An 18016-nucleotide genomic window follows, 5' to 3' on the forward strand; every position below is an offset into this window, starting at 1 on the left:
CTTCTGTATTGGTGTCAGAGATATGGAATTGTCCTTCATCCAGGTTGTTAACAAAAATGTTGAATAGAGATGGAGCCAGGATGGACTGCTGTGGGATCCACTTGAAATGCTTGCTGTTTCACAGCCAGCTCTGAATAATTATTCTTTGAGAGTGATTTTTCAGTCAATTTCAACCAGGTGCATACTCTAGGCTGGAAATACTCTATTCAGGGAAATACCTTGAAGATGTATAAGGACATATCTGGGAACATTTCAAGCATTAATGAATTAAAATAAGCTAATTTTATTATTTACATCTTACAGACAGGAAATTTGAGAACCAGAGGAAGTGAGGACACATTTCCAAAACGTGGTTTCTAATTTGGACATTGTGAATTTAATGTTCCTAATGGCGGACGTAGTGACCAAAATCTTTAAAGCTGGGTGAGTACAGTTAATTTTCCAGAAGCATATTCTTCTAATTAATGGTGTAATTTCCAGAGCTCTGACTATCCACAAATCACATTAAACTCAACAGAAGTTGCAGGTGCTCAACATCTTTGAAAAACAGACCCCTGCGTGGGTAACAAATGTTGAATACTCCAAAATCCAGGCACCCAAAATTAGAGAGTTCTTTGAAATTTTGCACCATAGTAACTTGTCCTAAGTCATATGGCAGAGCCAAAAATAGCATCCAAGTCTCCTGGCTCTCAGTTCCAAGCCCACAAGATCATTTTTCTTCCCAGTCCTATACTTATTTAATGGTTACTCAGAGATTTTCATATTCAGTGCTGGCAGCCTGGCTTCTTTTACATGTCCTCAATTCAAGAATTGGGGATACTGAATACAGTTTCCCCTGGGCAGCTTTCACCTATATGACTCCAGGGCATTATAAAAGAACCTGGTGATCTAATTTGTAATGCAAAGGAACGCCTTTAGATCTCTTGGTCTGCCCAGTCCATGCTCTTGTAGACATCCATACCCATAAGACATATGTTTTAAAAAGAGCTTTATGCCTGATCCAAAGTGCCTGCATGTTTGAGTTTTTTATTTTTTTGTGTCTTCCTTCCTGCTTTTTTACCATGCCAATAATCTCCTCCACAAAGAAACCTAGGTGTCTGTCAAATTAAAATGTATACTTTTTCTTCCTATGGCCCTTCCCATAGGCAAATTGTAGAGGGGGCACGGAGGGAGGCTGGTTGCTACTTGCCACCCTCCACCCCCTCACCACCAATGTCACTGCTGGCGTTTGCAGGCGGTCCCTGCTCACTATTCGCCACTCCCCTCCCCCTTGCTGCCAGTGTCTGCGGGCAGTGCTTGCTCACCGCCAATGCTACTGTCTACAAATGGTGCTCCCCCATTCTCAGGAGGCACCAGTCATTCATGGCCCTTCCTAATAACTTATTCCATATTCTAGTAACTCTTTTATAGGAAGCAGTTCTCCCAGTATCTCTTTGTGTGGTTATGGGACAACCTTTCACAAAGCTGAAGAGAAAAATATTAGTTAGGGTATAGTTATAATAAAACTGGTTTAAATGTATTTCAGGGCATGAAAAACATACATAGAACAGAACCAAAGTTAAGTAGTTTAACACTTAAACCTGTATGTATTCTTGGCTTCATATACACGCACATGCATGCACACACATGCACACATTGTATTTAATAAAAGGTATGTTCTCAGAGACAGATAAACAGAATCTCTCTCTGTTTTTAGTTAAAATAGTCAAAAACATTGTAAACCAGGAGGACATTTCATCTCTGGAATGTATAGTATTTCAGTTCATTGCATGCTAGGAGCAGGTCTTATAGTGGTACAGTAAAAGCTTTGTTATCTGGCGTGAGTGGGGTAAGAGGGGTGCCAGTTACCTAAAAATTCTGGTTATCTGAGAGTTATACTGGCCCCAGCCCCCAGCGGCAGCCCGCCCTTCCCTGTGCAGATCCCTTTCCCCTCCCCCTGCCCCTTTCCCTGCAGACTTTCCCACCTCGGGGGGTATGTGTGCGCATGCACATGTGCGCTCTCAACCCCCCCCCCCCCCCAATTTTTTTTTTCTCTCTGCCTATGCAGATATCAATTAGAAGGGCTCCTGGAAGCTCCTCTATCGGCAGTGTCACCAACTAATGTAAAAAACCAGAAATACTTGATGCACATGCTGGATAGACTCGGCAAAGATTCTGGTTGCTAAAGTGAGGATTTGTATTGGGGGATATTGGAAATTCTGGTTAATAGAATATTTTGGTTAGTAAAATGCCAGTTAACACAGCTTTTACTGTATATAAATCAGTCTGTGTTGCTTTGCATTTGACAAGATGTTTATTTATAAATAAGCAATACTCTACAAAATACCCAACCCAAGAACAAGTATGAAATGATGGTTAATCAGAACTTTTGGAAGGCAGAAACTAAAAAATGCAGTGGAATGCATGAGTGACATGGAATATGTAGACAGTTTCCTTTTTCATACTTTTTTTCTCTACTGGAAGGTGTTATTTGAGGTCATGAAGGCTAGAAGGGAAAGGAACATAAATCCAAAAGCCACTGTTATATGATATATTAAGGAAAGGCCTGTCTGTGGAGAAATTCTGAGCAGCTTGTGTCTCTAAATTTGGGAGCAAACAACTGAAAGGATGTAGCTGTAATAACAGACAGCATGACCTGAATGGGAAGCAAGGAATTCCACATATATCTATTGATCAGTTGACCTATCTGTCTGCACATGCCCATAGAGGATAAGGTGGCCATAAGGTTGCACAGCAGGATTTCTTTTTCACAAATGGGAGTATAATATTTTATCAGTATCAATTATGACCCTGGATTGGCTCTGGACCTTGACTCTAAAGTAGCTAGCCTGCATTGATTTAATCACTAGCACTGTATTATTCATACACATAATATGTACAGTGCTTTGTCAGCTAAATCAATCATTTCCTTCTTTAATAAATATCCCTACTTGATGGAGAACAGATTGCCAGCTGCATCTTATTCAGATGGAAGGGCAGCATTTGAAGTTATTTTCATTGAAAAAGACATTCTGTGTCCTGAACATCTTTAAATATAAACAAGATACTGAATAGGAGTCGGTTAGGGGCTCTGTGTACCTAAAGAGAGACAACTAAAATGAAAAATGTATTTTTATAAAGGTGATGGGGCTTTTAATTTGCATGCCACTGGTAACCACAAAAGGGAAATCTTGACAGCATTTATAATGCATGCACTGATACATTTTCAAATAGAACCTTAAGTCATTTGTGATCACTCATCTGCTTTTAAGGCAGGATGATTTTAAAACTTTTTATCTGTACATGATACTTTAAAAACATTGGCTTATAGTCATTTCATAATGAAAGTTTCAGGGACAAAGAAACAATTCCACCTATGTTTTTAGAATGTATTCATATTTTTTAACTGGAAAAAAACCCTTTTAAATACAGTATTAATTCCCATTTTTATTTCATCTTCAGGGAACATACAGCACTCATGTAATTAATCCTTTTCCAATCCAGTATAAGAAATGCTGCATAGACAATTATTATAATGAAGATTTAGATAGCAGCACAAGAACACGTAGGTCATTCATAAAGATTAATATATCCAGTGTTTTCAATCACTTAGGCAGTGACAAGAAGTATTAGGATTTCACCAGAGTAAGGGAAGAGAATACAGCTATTTAGTGCTCAGCACATAAGAGTCTGGAGTTTTGGACTCAATTCCTACTACTGCCATTCATTTACTGTCTGATACTAGCAAGATACATCATCCAGATATGCCTCAGTTTACTCAGAAATATTAATTTACCACTCCCTAAGGTAAATTGTAAGAGTTTATAAAGTGCTCTGAGCACCTCAAATAAAAAATGCAATATGCATGCATGTGTATGCATGATAGATTGATAATCTCACTGGTAGGTAATAAACTGCTGTCTTGTAGCTAACACAACATACTAAGGCTTCTACCTTATTGACAATGATTAGTAGCCAATGGAATGAAGAGCTTATCTAGTGATGAGTTTTAAAAATCACCATAGACTTTTTTTTATTTTAGAGGTCTCAGTTGAGATGAGGCAGGCAAAGGGTTGTTAACATCCTGCTTAAAACTCCCACAGGTGAAGAGAGTGGGGGATTAAGGCAGGGTGAGGAAATGAAGATACAATCAGGCCTGCAGAAGACAGCCAGGAAAGAGATATAACAGCAGCTTCCAACTAGTTAGAGGTATTTAGACTTAACATGCAGTTCCTAGGGGTTGGGCTGTTTCTGCTTGCAGATGAATTGGTAGTGTATTGCAGTTCAAAGTCATGGGTAGGAAAATGCTGAGTGAAAAAAAAACAAAACCCCTACAGTTGCTAGGCCAGTTGTTTATACTCATCTTATGTTTCTAAAACAAAACTTGTTGGTAGCCACAATGAAAAGGCATGGAGCAGGGACAATGATAAGCTATTCTTGGGTAGTAAAATTCCCTAAGAAGTTTAGGCTTCATTTGCTCACTGTTAGATGATGGTAGATATCTATATTTAGCTGCATTTGCCATTGTAATGATTTTGCCTTTGTTGTGGGTGAAACCTGTACAGATTATGGATACACATACATACACACATGTACACACACACACACACACTCTAGGGGTAGTGAAAGTAGACTCTTATCCATGCCCCCTCTCTTAAATTGAGTCAGAAACCTAGCCTCTGTTTTTATGCGCCAACTGGAGCTCCAATAGTGCATAGTTATAATCCCTTATTTCCTAGGCATTCACCATAGTTTGAGGAAACCACAGCCAATGAGATTGGGTGTGTTATTTTATTGGGACCCAGAGCCCAAACATGTCTGGGCTTCATGTACTTAGCTGGCCTGGCAGTCACTCAGGGCACAGATTGCTTTGTCATCTAGTTTGTATTCAGAGTTGATTCATACTTTCTTCCTAATGGGGCAGCATTCAAGTCTCAGGATTTTTGTTTGTTTGTTTTATTTTAAGGCTGGAGGGCAGAATGAGTTACTGAAACATCAGTGTACAGCACAGCTATGCATAAGCTTATAAACAATGCAGTTATCTTGCATGATAGATAGGTGCTATAAACTATATCTGAAAAGCCTGGCAACATAGAAGTGAATGGCACACCATGTTAAAGAAATGGGCATATGCAACTTAAGTCAAGCTGTCTGGAGACTGGTATTGTTGAGTACTAAAATGACATAAACCTGAAATATTTTTGTCAGTAAATATTACTGTCAGAAACAAATTCTGCCTTTGCTCCTGTAGTAGCTCATTTTACAATTAAAATGGGTAATGAATATTTCATAGTTAACTTCACTCTAAAGCAGCCAGCTTTGTGGCCACTGTTAGAGATGGGCTGTGGAACTAAGTAATGTGTCAATCTTTTCCAGCATAGTAACTCCTATAGACATGGGCTCCATTTTCTGATAGCAGCCAAACCACAAACCACTATTGCACACATTCTCTCAATGTTCCTAATCCAGCAGGATGTTTTAAGACTCAGAATTCTCAAGAAACTCAAGAGATTCAATTAGGCAAAAAGATGCTTAACTGAACACAAGTTCCCCAAATTTTGGACATCTGTTCCTTCTATCTAAATATTATGAAGGTTATTTTCATGGGTGACTAGTGCCTCCTGAGTCAGCAACCAGTCATACTGACCAGGGGGGTCCTCCAGCAGCCTATTGTGCTGACCAGGGGGGTGGGGGGAGGGTTCCCTGGTGGCCGATCCCACTGACTGAGGATTGCACTGACTGGACAGTTCCCTGCCCCTGATCTTGCCAAAAAGTGGCTGTGCCACTTCTGGAAGTCCCGTGGCCACTTCCAGAAGTGGCATGGCCACTTTTGCTGGTGGCCCTTCTCCTCAGCCAGTGCTCTCAGGGGGGACACTGGTGCTCCCACCTGCCCCCCTGCCCGCTGGCTAAATGGGGAGCATGGCCTAACAGGGGGTGCACCAGTGCTCTCAGGGGGTGCATGTGCTCTCCTGTGCACCCCCTAGGCGTTACCACTGGTTATTTTGTTTTATACACAGGCCTTTTTGCATTCTGTGGACCACTCATTAAGGGAATAGAGTGGTACAGAAAATGACTTTCTACATTATTTAGAATGACCAGGACTTTCAGTGTATCTATATTTCATGTCAAAGGTTAACTCATATCTATAATGTAGATATAGATATCTATCTCTATCTCTAGATAGCTATATAGTCATGTAGATGCCTACACACATACACCCTATATATATCCATGTAGTTAGACAGAGAGATAGTATATATATGAAAGAAAAATATTTATAACTAATTTGGGAAATATAACTATTGCAAGGATTCCTCAACTTTGTCCCTCTGTTATAAACAGATATATGGCCATGCAGTTAGTTTGGGAATGACATGAGCACTGCTTCTGATGTAGCATTTGCACAGGGTTGTAGACCAGAGAAGTTACTGAGGCATTTCAAAAACCATAATGAGGGGCTGTGGTTCAGTAGGGAGTGAGGACAGAGCCAGTTGTTAGAAAGACAGCTTTTATTGAGCAAACAATGCAAGAGGCCACATTGCTAAAAAGTGCTAACAAAAGGGAAAAGGGTGGGGTGATGGTGGGGAAGAGGAAGTAGAGTTTGTGTTGCTTACAAAAGTGGTCGGTTGCAGCAGTGTGTGTATGGGGGTGGGGGTGATGAGCAATGCAGTGTGGGATGCCTGAAGGACTGATCTGCCCTGTGTCACAGAATGCTTGGCATCCACACATAACATTAAACCATTTCACAATGAACCGGTTTAAAATAGTACCTAATAGTACCTGCTTTTCCAAGTTACTTTAAACTGTTTTAATGGGATTGTGAGCACTGTCAGAAGTGGCAGTTCCTTGCATGATCAGACCCCCGAAGTGCTCTACAGCCGTGTACTGACAGAAGTGCATGGCTACAGAGCACTTTAAAAATGCTTGATCATACAAGGTTCAGATGAAGGTGCTCCAAAGTGAAACACCTTCATTAACTTCTGTCAGTGTGAGCTGGGAGCAAGGCTGGGCTGATGAAGCCCAGCCCCACCCCACCCTACCCCACCCCAAGTGCTGTCTTCAGAATAGGGGAGGGAAAAGGGAGGGGATGGAGTTTCATCTGGGGTTTGCCCAGCCTGTGTGGAGGGAGGGGTGGGTGGATTAGAACTGCCCCATCTCAGGGGGGCTCCAATCCACCTGTCTCACCCTCCACACAGGCTGGGCAAACACACAGACCAAGCTTCCTCAGCTCCTTTCTCCTGCTCCCATTCTGAAGACAGCACTGGAGCTGGGAAGGGGGAGGGACAGAGCTAGGAGACAGCAGCTGCAGACACACAGCTGCGCTAAACTGGACCTTGATCTCCCAATCACCTGGACCCAACAGCCAACATTTGTAGGGTCAGGGGGAGTGCTGTAACTCATGATGCTTCCTGTGAAGCGCCATGAGTTACAGCAAGAAGCTGCATGTCTGTCAGTGCCCTGTATGTCTATTTCAGGTTTAGACCAGGTTAAGTGTTATGTGTATCCATACTCTTAGAGTCTATTCAGTAGGGAGACTGACTTAAAAATATTGCTTTTACCCCTGTATACAACCTCATCATGATCTGCCTGCAGAAAGGTTGTTCAATAGCCAGTAACTTACATGCTCTCATATGGGTAATGGTAAGGGTTGTAACTGAGAGACAGCTATTGGAGTCATTACCTACCTACAGAAAGGGAGGAGGAAAGGGTAGAAGAAAATACAAGAATATAATTTCTATGAAATTTGGTGTTTCCTAAAAAATGCACTTGGAATCTGCACTCAGAAAATGCAGATTGAGGGGGAACTTTTTTTCCAAAAGACCTCACTATGACATACAGGATATTGCCGAGATTGGGGGCGGGGAGGAAGAATGCTTATCCTTTGGGAGTGTTATGGAAGAAGATACTGTACAGTGGCAATATATAACCCCAGTTAAGGCTCGCGCATGAGATTAGAGCAGTTTAAATCTGAAATCAAATATCTGCTAATATGATGTTAGATTATGGTTCTTTTAAGCACATTTGAACAGTTTTACTAGTTTTGCTTTAGATGGGAATATAAAACTGGAAGGGTCATCCCAGGTTACTAATTCCAGCCCCCTGCTATTGCAGGGGCTTGTAACAGGGGGGTTCTCAGGGCTGATTTCCCTGTGGCATGCCCACCTGTTTCTGGGCTAACCGCCCACCTTCTAATGACCACACCTTGTTGTTAATTGATGTTAATTAAGCTGGAGGCTGCCCATTTCTTGCTTCAATGCCAGGGGGCGTGATCTGCAGCTCCGTTCCACACCTACACCGCAGCCCAAGCCTCACAGATGGCATCCAATTGTTATCCACATCATTAGCCCCACACTGGGCCCCAGAATCCTGCTCTTTGAACCACACCTGGATCCCTCCATTCCGGCGGCCTATTCCACCTTCATTCCTGGCTGCATAGCTCCATGAGCTGCTTCCCCCTCACAGGTGTGGTCCCCCCAGGACCTTTGGCTCTACTGGCCCTGGCCCACCTCCAGGCCACTCGGAACCCCAGGTCCTCAGCTCTGGGCGTCCCTCATGGTGGGACCCTGGCCCTTTGACCCTTCTGGTCCTGACCCCTGCATGGACCAGTGGGGGGATGTCAAGATAGGTTTGAGTCTATGGCCCCACTCTCTCTCTGGGGTCCTTCCAGACCCTACAAGGGGGTAACCCACTCGGTTGTGGGAGCTGGGGTTAAGGCTCCCTGACCCGCCTTTCACCGGGGTGGTAACTGGCCTGGTTTTTCCTGGGAGCTCCTGCACTCCTGAGAGCCCCACCAGGCCACCCACTCCCAGCAGGGTGCAGTTTTAGGTCATGCCCAGGACCAGGAGCCTCCTGACCATCCCCTACAGTTCCTCCCTTACCTCCAGATGATACCAGTAGCCCTGCAGCCAGGCAATGTTGTTGCCTGGCCTTCCAGCAGCAAAATGCCCTGTTTATATGGGCAGCCCTGAATCCAAAATGGCTGCCCTAATCAGGCACCTGCCAGCTGCTCTCTTCAGGCCCTTAAAGTGGTAGGCACAAACAATGCCCCACCACAGGGCTCCATCTTAGAAAGAAGTTATATTTTTGTGCCTCTGCTTGCATTGGAAGGTTGCTCCTGAACCTCTCTTTTCTGATGGTTAGGAACCGCCTATAATTTCCTGCCTAATTTTATTCACAGATGAATTTTATCCATGTATTTTGGACAGCATTGACTTTTACATTAAAAAGCTCTTCTCCCTCTTTGGTGCTCCCCCACTCCAAAATTATTTGTAGACATCAGTGATATTTCCTCTCAGTTTATGTTGTTAGGCTAAACAAGCCTTTGATTGTATAAGAGACTTAGTTTCTCTTATCATTTTAATATCCCTTTTTTGCACCTGTTCAAACTGGAGTTCATTTTTCTTGAATGTGGGTAGCAAGAATTGTACATAATGTACCAGATGAGGTATATTATGTCACTACCTTGAACTGTGACATTTATGCCTCTCCTCTTTCTCTTAGCAATACCTTGACTAATACGCCCTAGGGATGGTTTCCTTTCTCATTGCTACATCGTATTGTTAACCCATGATGGTTTTAAATTATCTGAATTATTTCTAATACACGGTGAAGAGGAATGGGAACCCTTTTTTTCCTTCAGTCATTTACATGTTGATAACTTAGTGATACAATGGACATAATGAGCCATTTCTTCTCCTGACTGAATTATTGCTATTATTAGAGGAAAAATAGTTGCAGCAAAAGACTGTTCATAAAGATTGTACACACACAAACTTCTTTGTGCTTTCTCAGTGCTGAGTGCCACTAATAAATATCTAAATGAGAGGGATATGTTAATTTCTTGCCTACTCTGGAATTTAGAAGAGGTGACCACATGCTGCTACCTAACTTTTGAACCCACTAAGCAGTTTCACTATGAGTGCTTGAAAATTTGGCACAGGTTTTGCTGCTGGTTGGCAAATAAACTTTGCCTCTTTCATATTTCTATAGAAGGTAACTGTACTTAAACAGAAGAGGGATTGTGCCACCAGATATGTTTGCCATTTAAGCAGAAAAGAGACAGTGATATAAGACCCTTCATTAGCTCAAATCCAGCTTAAAGAATTAAACACATAAAATGCCATTGATGAGGGGTTTTCTGGTAGTGATGCCAAAGATCTTGTGGTCAGCATTTTCCAGAAAAAGTTAAAGTTCATTCATGTCGGGCTTTGTTCCCTTCCACAATGTGTATGGTTTTCATATTACTCATTCATTCTGCCCCCCATTTTCAGATTTCTGAGCTAGGTTTTCATCCTCTCCTTGGTATATGACAAACACATTTTACTTTGGATGTTTTTGCCAGAGCCCTCCACTAATTAAAACAATGGCTTAAATCTCTGGAGGCTTCCTGAAAGGCCAATATAGCTAAATATATTGCTGGCAGGAGAGGCATACGCCAGATCAGTGGCCATAATATAACCTCATTTGCACTGCTTGGATGGCACAAAGACACCACAAAAACGCAGATTAGTCATCTGAGGATTCCTTCAGAAGAAGTGAATGTTTGGATAGTGTTAATTCTTCAGTGTGGGTGAGCAGTGTTTTGGGGGAAAGAGTGCTGGCCAGGGTATTGCTGCATTGCGAATCTTCTGGCTCTGCTACCAGCAGGTAAAAACTATTACCTCATCTATTACAGGAGGCTGATCTAATTTGTGTTGATGACTGGACAGTATAAAGGTGCCGTTAAGCAATCTGAGTTCACTATTGCAGTCAGATTTCAACCAGATACAAGAATCAGGGCCTAGATAGCTTGAAAAAAACAATGCAAGTTCTTATTTATTTAATTCTGTGCTGGGAATGGCAGCATGTCTCAGGGCGGCTTACATCAAGAGAGACAGAAATGTAAAAGGGCAACTAAAATAAAATGACAAAACAAAGCAAAATAAATCAAAGATCCACTAGACAGCATCCCAGTCTGCTTGTGGTTACTAAACTCCTGCCTAAACAGAAAGTCAGGCAGCGCTTCAGAAAGAAGTCCAGGCTCAGGCTCTGGCAAGCCTCGAGAGGGAGCAGTTCCAGTACTGAGGAGCAATTGCTGAGAATGACCTCCCACACATTTTTGCCAAGTGATTTGATGTACCAATGATACTTGCAGAAGGAATCCTACAATACAGTAGGATTATGTTGATCAAGCGATTGCTCCAATTTTTGAACTTTTGTTGCCATTAAGAGAAACTCTTCTTTAAAAGGAACCAGTGCTAATAGCAATGCTACTCTCTGGTGAGTCACTTGAGTTCTTTAGGTTTCTGCCCATCAACCTGATACATCAGGACTGCCAACCAGAAGCAAGAGAAACTAAGCTAGTCGTATATACAGTGCAAATGGCAGAAGCAGCCTGCATGTCACAAAGTTGGATGGCCTAATGTCTTATCAGCAAGATCAAGCTGGCAGCTGGGGAAAGGCAGTGGTGGGACACTTTCTGCAGATCATCTTGGCTTGCAAGACAGCAGGTTATAGCTGGACAAGCAAATGGACATAACCGAAATAGACTGAGATACCCCCTAGTACAAGTGAGACTTCTGGTACTTTCTTCAGTCCTGGAGTTGGCTATAGAGCAAAACAGCCACAACATAATTTGGATTATTTTATAGCATCTATTAGTTATATTGGCTACCCTATCACCTTCTGTTCTGTTTACTCCCTGCCTTATCTTTAGGCTTGGCCAAACTCAAATTTTTAATTTTTTAAAACTTTTTGAGTGTTTAAAGTAATAATACTAAAAATAAATATTGATTAAAAATATATATTTATTTTGATTTTTATAAATTAAAATTTTCAGGATTTTGCAAAATTAGGGGTGTGGGACAATTTAGTAATAACAGTATACTGTTAGAAGCTATATAAAGTCACATGTCAAAATATAAAAAGGAAATATCCATACATCAATAAATCATACCCACTTTAAATCATAGAAATCATAGAAAATTAGGGTTGGAAGGGACCTTCTGTCCCTCTGTCCCTCTTTCTCCACTGTCCAATAGCAGGGGTAAAGGTTCCCTGTTACTGTTCTCTTTCTGTGAATTTCAATTATTATCACTGGAAATATTTTTCCCTCTGTCTGTGAGTGAGAATTGAAATGGATATTTATTGATTAAAAAGATCAAACCCTGCTAAGCTTGCTGATATCTAAGGGGAATAAGTGGAGATTTTTCATTACTATGCATTTTCACTGTAGTCAAAATAGCATGTTTTTATGATGTAGAGATACTCAAGATGGCTTTAAACCTGCTACCTCGGTTACCAGTAGGAGTCTGTCCACACAAGTTTAGAGCTTGGTTTGAGTTAATTTAGTCTGCTTTTATGACTGTAGTGTGGACATACTGCTGCCAGAATCCCTGAATGCCCTCTTAGTACAACTGTCTCTCCCTTTTATACTATTAAATCCAGGGAAAAAAAATGGAGTTAAGCACCAGGATCTCTTCCATTTCGCTCAGTTTCTTTAAGTTGTTTCCTTAGGAGTCATCATCATTAAGTTGATTTTGAATCCACAAATTTGTACCATTTTTAAAACTGTGAACTGGTAATCATGAGTAAGAGCCCCAAACTTCCTATCAGTTCATCATTGCCTTATTGGGACGTGTGTGTGTTCCTCCATGGGAAAGCTGATATTATCTTCAAGTTATGTCCCGAGTTTTCATTCTTCCCATACATTTTACCAAAACCAAACTTATTTTGTATGTCACATTGGAATTTTTTTTTCTAAGCCTTATTTAGATTTGATTCTGACCACAGAACTCTTGGCTGGTAAACAGGCCTTCAAACTCTCCAGTTGTGACTAAGCGTTAGCTAAAACTTTAGACTTAAAGAACAATTTCAGAGATATTACTAGCATATCCTTAAAGTCATCTTACCCTTGGGATCTTTATACAGTGTGGTTTGCTGCTTTGCCACAATTTTCTTGTCAAGTGTATGTGTGTGTGCATGTGCTTTTTATCCCATGTTATTTGTTAGCATTCATTTTTAATCAACTTCAAGGCAAAACTGTGAAATGACTATGATTCCAGAATGTGTGTATTCAGCCCAAGCAAGAAAGCCAGAGAAAACAGAGAAGAAACCATAGTGAAAGGAAAAATATAACTACTGAAAATAAGGGTAAACATGCTAAACTTCCTTGGAGTAGGCCTACAGGCCCATTGGGCTTCTCCAAGACACCTCCAAGACACGTTCAGCATAATGTGTAGATCCAGTTTATTAATTTTAGTCCTCACTTGAGGCCAATGAATACAATAAAAAGTTTCCTGTGGTCTTCAATGGACTTTTAATGCCCTTATTATACTAAAGTTCCTTAACTGATTCCCCACTTCCAAATTCTGGTGGAAGAACAGACTATTGTGTATATTTTCCAGCTAATATACTATAGCTATAGAGTAGTGAATGCTTCATCCATTTGCTGGAGCACATGCTAGCTTAATAGAACTATTTGTTTGGGAAAGGAGCCTAGATCAAAAGCCAAAGGTCAAGAATATTCTTGACAAACCTATTTCTTGCTTGTTGCAAACAATATATGTAGCTATTTCAATATATGATGGAAACAGCCAATCAGAGTGCTCCAAGCGTGGGGGAGTGTTGCCATGATGCTGAAGTCGTGCTGGCCTCAGCTCCCCCACCCCGCTCCCTGCAAGAGGCAGAACAGCTGCAGCATGGGGCATTAGGTGGTGGCACTCCATCCCAGCCTCCCCCAGCCCCCCCCCCCCCCCCCGGCCCAATCATTCTTGATGGGCAATTGCCTAGTAACCTCATACATCTGGAAATCAAAAATCCAGAATTATCGAAAATCCGGCATTTTAAAAACTACACTCCATTGGGGAGTAGCGGTGGGTGGTCCCGGAGCAGCAGAGGGGGAAGTCTGCATGCAGCGACTGCCACCACCATCCACCACCCCACGCTGCCGCTCTGCATGCGGCTTCTGCTACCTCCCCATCTCTGCCACTCTGGGATTGGCCACCGCTCCAGTTTCCAAAACCTGGAATTTTCACATTTCCAGCAGGTGCTCAGTCCCAAGCATGCCGGATTCATGAGGTTATACTGTACTACTCCATACACATGTAATTTAATTAGCATGGACTTATACATTTAAGAGGGGAAAGATTTTTCTTATTATGTCATGGAGGAAATCTTCCCAAACAGAATGGGTTCATGGAAGGCTTTGGTGGTAGTTTATGAGTCCCTAGTCCCAGAAGGGCTAAAAAACCTATATGTGGATTGAATTCTCCACTCATGACAGCAAAATAGAATCTCTTAGCACTGAAGACTGACTTGTTATAGGAGTTACAGATGGAAAAATAGCTTAGATCATTGAGTTCATCCCTTAATGAGGCAAGATGTAATTCCATGACAAGGGGCTTGAGAAATATTAAAGTATTACACTGCTTTGTGCCTATAAATTGAGATTATTCACTCATCCCAGTGTAGCTTATTAAAAAAAAAGAAATGTACAGGTGTCTCATCCTGGTGTTTGTACATCCCTTAAATAGACTCTGTTCCTTAAATATTTTATACAACACATTCTGCTTTCCTAGACGAAGACAATTTTGACAGAGGTGATGGCAGATAAAAATGACCTTTCAGAAAGCAGAATAGCAATTATTTTAAAAGCTGTCTCATAACTGGCTTGTGTGATCTACCTTAAATGTTGCCAAACAGACAAACAAAGAGAATTCTCTGGGGGATAAAATGAAAATTTCTTATGTAAAAAGCTTGAACTGTGGAACAAAGTAGACTTCATCCAAATCAGCCTTATAATGCCAACCGTCAAACTCCATTAGAATCGCTCTTATGTAGAGATCCAAAATTGCAAGCCTACTGAGTCATCATGGCAACTCAAACCCATCAATGATGTGTAGAGGAGAGTAAACAGGCATCATCCCCAACTAGAAAACAGCGGGATATGGTCTCAGTTATGAATGCTCTCTGTAAACTTCTCAGAATAGTTTTATCCTGCCTAGCCTGAAAATAAGTAAGGTACTTTCAACACAAGATAAAGAAAACAACAGCATTTGAAGCCACAGGTAAAGAAAGAAAAGATAGCAGCAGTTCAGTAGCTGACACTACTGCATTTGTTGCCCACCAAAACCTGCTTCAATCCGGTGCATGATTCTTCAATTTCTGCCTTAGATGTCAGTAATTACTATTGCAATGCACTGTTAAACTGCCTGTTCTGCTGTCATAGTGTCTGAACTGTACTGATGAATGAAATGATCCTGGAAGGATGTATATATCCGTTTGTAAAGTGCTTGTGATTACTTGAGAAGAACTGGCATATTAAATATCAAATAATATTATAATCCCCACCACTGCAAAGATAGGATGGCAGGAACGTTCTCTAGAAATAGACCTGACATTGTTTTGAATGAATGTGCATTTGCTGAAATTGGCAGGATAAATAGGATTGGAAAACTCTGGCATTCTGCACTAAACAAGTCTATTTTGTTTTGGTTTTTCTGAAGGACAGATGCGTAATAATGGAAAATGAGTTTGTTTACTTTCTTAGCATTCCTTCATCTGCAAAGAGCTAGAATAATCTGACATATGGTTGAAAACAACTTTTAGCAGCTGACTGAGCCGTATGCTACCGTACAGGGATGTGGGAAATTGAAGTTCAACTTTCCCGTCTTTGCTCCCAGCTTGGCAGTGCAGTCAGCCTCTCTTCACTCTGCAATGATCCCTCCAGCCAATTCAGCAGCAACATTACTCAGGCTCAAGAGAAAAGCTGTGTCCAGCCTTTCTCTGATGGAAAGATGGGCCTCTGGACATGGGGCCTTGCATGTGGGAGAAGGAAAGCAAAGGGTAAGATGATTCAGAGTCCTCTGGGTTTTTAGGGAGTGAATATTAGTGTCCTGTCTAGGAAACTTTCTTTGATTCCCATTCCTTATGCTGTAGGTCACTGGAATGTTAGAGTAGCAGGAGCCAGACACATACATACCCTGTTTATTAATAATCTGCCTGACCATAAGGGAGATCTGTGTTTGATTTCTAGTCCTTATACTGGTAGTAGATCATGGGACTGTTGTGGTTGTAGCATACAAACAAACAATTTAATTCCACATATTTAAATATTCCTGTTTGCTTTTTCTCATACAAGTCTTGGCTCATTCATTTGTTTTCTTTTTTTAAATTATAAATAAAAGAGCACGTAAATATTTCCTGTGTTTTTGGCAGTTGTGGCTTCAACCCCAGCCCCTCGGCTTGAGGTGGCAAGAAAAGAGTAATAGGTCTATCATCAATACAGATAAGGGGTCACAGGCTTATTTAAAAATGTCTGGGACTCAGAGGCTCATGAGAAATTCCTAGAGTAATTTCAAGCCATCCCAACACTTTTCCACTGCAGTACAGTCTTACGTTCGCTAAGTCAACTCAATCTTTTGTAAGTAATTAAAATGCTAGAAAGTCTATTGATTAACAATAACTGCTGCTGCTGTTATAAATTGCAACAGTGTCCAAGAGGATTCCAATTTGCTGATTCATGGCTGGCACATTTATGCCCCTTGTCCCAGAAAGATGCCCAGGAAAAGACCAGTGTCTGAAGAAGGCCAGATATTACATTCCCACATATAAAGTAATGGGTTGGGTGGTAGGCATATTTGTAGTTTTCAGGAGGCTTCACTCTGAAGAGAAAATCTACGTATGTACTGGTTTTCCTGTATCCGTTCCCCTCTTTGAATAGATAATAGTTCCTTCAACTTCAGTATTAAGGCATGGAGTTGCTTTTGATCTGTCTTCTCATAGGCCTGCCAGTAAAACTTAAGGCTTATGCTGTTAATGGAAATCCACTTCTCCCAATAGTTTTATGTACAGGTCTTAATCCTATACTTAACATGGGTGGAGACAATTAAACTTTTTTGAGCATATTCACACTTTGTGTCCCAGGCACATGACATTACTTGAGTGTCCCTCACTGAAGGTCTTGTACAGCTAACCAGACATTCCAGTTTTGCAGTCAATTATACAATTCAAAATTTGCTTTCAGCAAACGAACACCTGAGCTTCATTCCCATTTTAGATGAGAATTCTTATTTATTAGCTTGACTGCTCAGGAGACAAAAAGGGTCACAAAAATGATAGAAGCAGCATCTGTTTTAGAATGTGAATAAATATCCACTGAAAAAAACTCCCACTGATTTCTCCTTTCCAGACCCTGAATGGTTTTGAACTGTGACATCTAGTTCCGCAGCCTGTCTGCCCTGGCCTACAGGAAGGGAGGGTCTTTTTAGAACGTGGTGTTATATCACAGATTTGACTCTGTGGGACCAGAAATCACTTTCAGAACAGGTGGCGTTTTAGCTGCAGATGTGAAAGTTTCTCAGTTGCATTATTGTCCCCAAGAGCCATCCTAACCTAACCCCTTTTCTACCTCAAACTACAAAGCAATAAATGCTAGCAGTTTGCTATGATGCAGGGAAAACTAGGGAACTGTAAACCAACTCTTTGTCTTCCAAAGTAGCAGCTTCCATCCAATAAGGTCTTGGGGGATCTCACATATGGAACCTCTTAATAAGAGCATGCAATGTTTAATAAAGGAAGACAGTTGATCGTTCTTATAACATGAATAATATTTCCATTGAGATCTAATATCATCAAACGGCAAAAGCAAGATTGTGGTCATTTTTCTCCACTCCAAAGATGGCTGCTCAGGCCCCTTGGCCTCTTGGGAGATGATGTAATTTTTGAACAGCTGAGAGTTATTGCAAATGTATTAGCCCCATCCTGCAAGAACCTCTGAGAACAGCTAGCTGAGTAAGCCAGTACGCATTCCTTTCCTCCTCCAGGTTTTCGCAGACCTAAAGAAGGAACATGCAAAATTTTTGTCTGATAGTTGAAAAGATGGAGAGGAAAAGCTGGTGACCATACAAAGGTGACTGGTCCACAGTTTACAGACTAAGCAACATTAGAAAAACCTTGTATGGCTTAGGATCAACCAAATTAAATCAGGAGTGGAGGAGGGAGGCAATGGATAGGGAAGAGTATATAGAGGATCAGGTGAACAGTGTGTGGGTGAAGA

General features: G+C 41.3%; 1 protein-coding gene across 1 annotated transcript in view; it reads left to right on the forward strand.

The window, feature by feature from the left end:
- Window positions 1-18016, forward strand: part of FSIP1 (fibrous sheath interacting protein 1) — a 255856-nt gene that overhangs the window by 234286 nt on the left and 3554 nt on the right. The window contains exon 15 of the transcript XR_002093174.2: window positions 304-423. The gene's annotated coding sequence lies outside the window, so the exon portion shown is untranslated. The remainder of the gene's footprint in view (window positions 1-303; window positions 424-18016) is intronic.

The sequence above is a fragment of the Alligator mississippiensis genome, chromosome 2 (genome assembly GCF_030867095.1).
Source record: "Alligator mississippiensis isolate rAllMis1 chromosome 2, rAllMis1, whole genome shotgun sequence".
Taxonomy (NCBI): Eukaryota; Metazoa; Chordata; order Crocodylia; family Alligatoridae; genus Alligator; species Alligator mississippiensis.